We start from the raw sequence: 6,298 nt of genomic DNA, 5'->3' as shown, positions 1-6,298 counted from the left end.
ATTTGATCTCTGGTTCCTATGCCTTTTCTAAAACCACTCCTTACTACAAGCTTACTCCTTGAAGAAAAGTTATGACCAACTAGACAGCATATTAAAAAGCAGAGGCATTACCTTGCCAACAAAGGTCCCTCTAGTCAAAGCTATGGTTTTTCCAGTAGTCATGTATGGATGTGAGAGTTGGACTGAAAAGAAAGCTGAGTGCCGAAGAATTGATGCTTTTGAACTGTGGTGTTGGGGAAGACTCTTGAGAGTCCCTTGGTCTGCAAGGAGATCCAACTAGTCCATCCTAAAGGAAATCAGTCCTGAATATTCATTGGAAAGACTGATGTTGAAGCTGAAACTCCAATACTTTGGCCACCTGATGTGAAGAACTGACTCCTTAGAAAAAGACCCTGATGCTGGGAAAGATCAGCATCATTGAAGGCAGGAGGAGAAGGGGACGACAGAGAATGAGATGGTTGGATGACATCACTAACTCAATGGACCTGAGTTTGAGTAAACTCCAGGATGGACAGGGAAGCCTGGCGTGCTGCAGGGGTCACAGACAGCTAACATTTATTGAACATTTACTGGATGCTAGTCACTGATCCAGGCTTCCCAGGTGGCACAGTGGTAAAGAATCTGCCTGCCAATACAGGAGACACAAGAGACGCAGGTTCAATCCCTGGGTCAGGAAGATCCCCTGGAGTAGAAAATGGCAACCTGCTCCAATATTCTTGCCTGGAAAATTCCATAGACAGAGGAGCCTGGCAAGCTATAGTCCATGGGGTCACAAAAGAGTCAGATATGACTTAGCAAATGAGCACACACAGTCACTGATCCAAGAACATTAGATGTATCACACCCTCCCAAAACCCCTACTCGTACCCTTATGATCGCCATTTTCCAGATGTGAAAACTAAGGTCATTGAAACGTGAGGATTTGTTTAATGTCATGTGACATTTCCAACCCAAGTGATATGGCCCAAGAAGCCAGGAAGTACTGAAACCGAACACATTTCACAATTCTGAACTGAGTGCAAAGAGTTGGGCAAATTTATACTTCTAGGTTTTATCATGGCCATGCACTTGGTTGATAAACACTGGAGAAATGCTAGAGTGCATTACAACAAGACACAGACATTTCCCACAGATGTCCAGCTGCCTCTATTTTTGCACTCCAGCCTGCGATCAGTCTTTTCATCTGCCATCAGGGTTCAACAAAGGGCACCAAGCTATGAAGTGTATGAAAACAAATGCAACATGGGTTGCATGTCTCCACTGCATCCTGTCCTACAATTTAGTGCACCTGAAGTAAATCTCTCCGGAACTCAGATGAGCTCTGGTCATTCACGATTGATAGCTGTGGGACAACCCTACTGATCAAATGACCCTAAAGCAAGACTTTGGTTAGGGTGTTTTTTCATGAAATATGCTTAGTCTGGGTTTGTACTCACACTGCAAAGTCACAAGTGAGAATCCTTTTCCTATCCCGTTGTTTTCCTCTCTTGACTACTTGGTAATTTCCATTTCGATTAAATTCAGATTAATCGAAGAGCATTCAATGCTGAAACCCACATTCACTTTTCTTTTAGCTGTTCTTCCATCCAACCAGGAGAGGGCAGTATGAGCACAGTTTAGAGACGATAGGTAGCTGCTCAAGAGTGGGAAACCAAAAAGATTTTCCATTTTAACTTGATCTGCTCTTGAGTCCCTTGCCTCAGGGTTATATGTAAACCCACAGTTTAAGGCCGTATGTAACATTCTGTCCTAAGTAAGGGATGAGAGTTTGGCTCCTTTTAAGTCACTAAGCCAAAACTTAATCATTAAAAACACAGATAGCAATAAAAGTAATCATAATGCCTGTTTCCACTTGGGGGTGGAAGGATGAGAGTTGTTAGTTGCTCAGTTATGTCTGACTCTTTGTGACCCCATGGATTGTAGCCTGCCAGGCTCCTCTGTCCATGGGATTTCCCAGATAAGAATACTGGAGTGGGTTGCCATGCCCTCCTCCATGGAATTTTCCCGACCCAGGGATTGAACCGGGGTCCCCTGAATTGTAGGCGGTCTTTACCATCTGAGCCACCAGGAGGAGTGAGGGGAGACACGAAAAACATCAGCACTTTCATGTCCTTGAGACAGTCATTACATTACAATTAAAAGTCATTTTTTCAAACACCTTTCAATATCTTTTGTTGTTAATCAAAATACAATTCGGGAACATAGTCCCGGATTTCCCCATTTGCAGCACTTGGTACTCCTTCTACTGAAGATGGGCGCTGCTGCCAGTCTTCACTTACAGCCTTAATGGTTATTGAATTATTAATAGCAACACACTTAAGGCCATCATGCTTGTCATGTAATAATCAAAGTAAAAAGAAAAAAATGCTACATCTTGTAGTCACCTCTCTTTCAGTCTTTGGCCTCCGTGATTGAAGTCACACTTACTTTCACAACCAGCTTCGTGGGGTGGTGCCATGAAAGAAATAGAGTTGAGAGCCAGGTAGAACTTGTTTTCTATTTTGGCTCTACTGGGAGATCAAAGGCTAGTCTGTTAATGGAAAAGGCCCTGATGCTAGGAAAGGCTGAGGGCAGGAGAAAGGGATTTCAGAGGATGAGAGTTGGTTGGATGGTATCACTGACTCAATGGACACAAGTTTGAGCAAGCTCCAGGAGATGGTGAAGGACAGGGAAGCCTGGTGTGGTGCAGTCCATGGGGTCATAGAGAGTTGGACACGACTTGGCGACTGAACAACAACAACAAGAATTGGCTCAGGAGCTGCTGCTGCTGCTGCTGTTTTTGTTGCTGTTATGAACTGACCCATGACATTCCTCCAGGGGGTAATGGAGTCTTTGCATTATTCTGGTAACACAGATATTAGCCCAAATAAATCATTTTCTTTTTAATCAAATAACTCAGTTTTCAATATTAAGGAGAAAAATTCAAATTTTCTTTTCATCCACTCCCCAGTAATCATATTTCTCAAATTTCCTATCTTCTATTAAGTCCCTTTCTTCCATATGCCTTCTTTCCCTTCAGGAAAACCAACAGCAAAAGTCATAAGAAATAATAGTGAGAAACCTTCTCAAAACTTGCTTGCAGTTGACTCAGTGTTATAGTTACTTACCTCTGAGAAAGGAACCAAATTTGGTCCTAAAGAAACAATGATTTCAGCAAATACCACAGAGTTAATGAAAATCTTTTCTTACATGCTTTGAATATTACACTATGTTTTATAGATGCAAATTGCAGACAGAAATCAAACTATCAATTTAAACAAGACATTTTCACAAGTGTAATTTGTTATTCACAACAGTCTTCTAAGAAGACAGATATTATTCACATTCTACTGAGAAATAAACGGATGCTAATGGATTACACCATTAGCTCTAAATAGGTCTCAGTAGACAGATTTTCAGATTTCTAGTCCAGCACTCTTGCTTCAGTGTAGCATTGTTTTTACAGTCTGATTTCAGGCAATTTAAATAAGGGAACATTTATAAACAGCCGACAAGTGGCCGACCCCTATTCTCAGCAAGTAAACCAGTGGTTGGTATGACATCTTTGACAACCTTAATACTACACAGCGTACTCCAGAGATCCCACTCTTGGGCATATATCTGGAAAAGACAAAAACTTTAACTTGAAAAGATACATGTACTCCAGTGTTCATTGCAGCACTTGTTACAATAACCAAGACATGGAAGTAATCTGTGTCCATCAGCAGATAAATGGATACAGAAGATATATATAATTTATATATATATATATGGATATATATAATAATATATACATATATAGCTTTTAGTCAAAGCTATGGTTTTTCCAGTAGTCATGTATGGATGTGAGAGTTGGACTCTAAAGAAAGCTGAGCACCAAAGAATTGATGCTTTTGAACTGTGGTGTTGGAGGTGACTCTTGAGAGTCCCTTGGACAGCAACAAGATCCAACCAGTCAATCCTAAAGGAAATCAATCCTTAATATTCATTGGAAGGAGTAATGCTGAAGCTGAAGCTCCAGTACTTTGGCCACCTACGTAAAGAACTGACTTATTGGAAAAGACCCTGATGCTGGGAAAGATTGAAGGCAGGAGGAGAAGGGGACAACAGAGGATGAGATGGTTGGATGGCATCACCAACTTGATGGACATGAGTTTGAGCAAGTTCTGGGAGTTGGCAATGGACAGGGAAGCCTGGCATGCTGCAGTCCATGGGGTCACAGACAGTCGGACATGACTGAGTGACTGAACTGATATATATGTATACATATATATAGAAGACATGTACTATATATATATATGCTGTGCTCAGTCACTCAGGCGTGTCTGACTCTTTGTGAGTCCACTTACTGTAGCCCACCAGGCCCCTCTGCCCATGGGACTCTCCAGGCAAGAATGCTGGAGTGGGTGGCCATGCCCTGCTCCAGGGATCTTCCCAACCCAGGGATCAAGCCCAGGTCTCCCACATTGCAGATTCTTTACCGACTGAGCCACCAGGGAAGATATATTTTATAGTTATAAAATATATAACTATATATTATATATATATTTAATTCATATATATATATCAATATTACTCAGTTATGAAAAAGAATGAAATAACATCACTTGCAGCAACGTGGATGGACCTAGAGATTATCATATTAAGTGAAGATGGACAAAGATGAATATCATATGATATAACTTATAGGTGGAATCTAAAACAAATGATAAAATGAACTAATTTATAAAACAGACCCACAGACATAAAAAGCAAACTTATGGTTACCAAACTGGGAAGGAGGGGTAGGGATAAATTACGAGTCTGGTATTAACAGATAAATATCACTATATATAAAATAGACAAACAACAGTTCCTACTGTTTAGCCAAAGAACTATATATAATATCTTCTCATAACCTATAATAGAAAAGAAACTAATATATGTATATTAATATATACATATTCATATTAATATGTATAACTGAATTACTTTGCTGTACCTGAAACATTGTAAATCAACTATACTTCAATTAAAAAAAAAAAAACTACACAGCATAGTGGATTTATAACACTCCATCCCTGGCAGCTAAAAAAGCAAATTCTTTGATGTTGAAAATGGTTACTCTTTTGAGTGGCTGCTTAACTGTTGGCAGTCACAGTGAAACTCCATGGGACTGAGGACTACAGTGTCATGCCATCATTTGAATGACGGGAACTGGAACTATGCACTGCAAAGCACTAAGTTAGAACTATTTATATGGTTTTCAAATGTGAATGACTGGCATGTGTGTGCTGGTTAGAATGCTCTCTGTGCTCAGGGTGATAATGAGTGAGGGATGCACTGGCACAGGACATGGACACTCATAATTAAAAAGGCATTGCTGATCAGAGTCACAAAGATGTCCTGTGTATTTTTAAAGAGTTGTTTTGATGTGGACCGTTTTTAAAGTCTTTATTTAACTTGGTACAATATTGTTTCTGTTTGTTTTGGTTTTTTGGCCACAAGTCATGGGGGAATCTTAGCTCCCCCACCAGGAACCAAATCCAATGCCCCTGTAATTGAAGGCAAAGTCTTAACTACTGGACCGCCAGGGCAGTGAAAGTGAAGTCACTCAGTCGTGTCTGACTCTTTGCGACCCCATGGACTGTAGCCTACCAGGCTTCTCCATCCATCGGATTTTCTAGGCAAGGGTACTGGAGTGGGAAGATCCAGGAGATCTTCCTGACCCAGGGATTGAACCTGGGTCTCCTGCATTGTAGGCAGATGCTTTACCATCTGAGCCACCAAGGAAGTCCCTGTCATATATATTTTTAACCATGTGCCACAGTAATATCAAGAGCCAACCGTACCATAGGGCAGTGTGCTAGGAGCTTTATAATGCATTGTTTCATTCAATCTTAATGACAACCCTAAGAGATAAGAACTGTCATTAAGCCAGGCCAGATAAGACACAGAGACTCAAGGAGGGCCCCTGCATGTGAGCCAAAGGCTTTCAGAGGAAATAATGAGAAAGTGAGGTCATAGAGGAGGTCAGGGACAAATGATAACAGGCCTTGAATACTAAGCTATAGCTTTGATATTTTATTCTGTAAACTCTGGAGAAACACTGACACACCTAAGAATGTTCTAATAGGATTATTCTAGCTGTGAGGTGTAGAGACGGGTTGAAGTAGGAGACACAGGATACTCATACACACAGAGGTGACGGTTAGGGTGTTAAGCGCAGGAAGAGGAAGGAGGGAAGGACTCCTTAGATGACTGGGTATGTGGTGGTCCAGGAAGCGACAGATTGCGACTCTGGGATGGACATGTACACACTGCTATATTTATTTATTCT

The 6,298-nt window shown here is 41.0% G+C and overlaps 1 non-coding gene across 1 annotated transcript; it reads right to left on the bottom strand.

Annotated features, from left to right (window-relative positions):
* Positions 1 to 5,678: 5,678 nt before the first annotated feature.
* TRNAC-ACA (transfer RNA cysteine (anticodon ACA)) lies at positions 5,679 to 5,751 on the bottom strand. Its single transcript has one exon. It is a non-coding gene; the product is annotated as a tRNA-Cys (tRNA).
* Positions 5,752 to 6,298: the final 547 nt, after the last annotated feature.

This window comes from Bubalus kerabau, chromosome 14 (assembly GCF_029407905.1).
Source record: "Bubalus kerabau isolate K-KA32 ecotype Philippines breed swamp buffalo chromosome 14, PCC_UOA_SB_1v2, whole genome shotgun sequence".
Lineage (NCBI taxonomy): Eukaryota > Metazoa > Chordata > Mammalia > Artiodactyla > Bovidae > Bubalus > Bubalus kerabau.
This window is presented reverse-complemented; position numbering and strand designations above follow the sequence as displayed.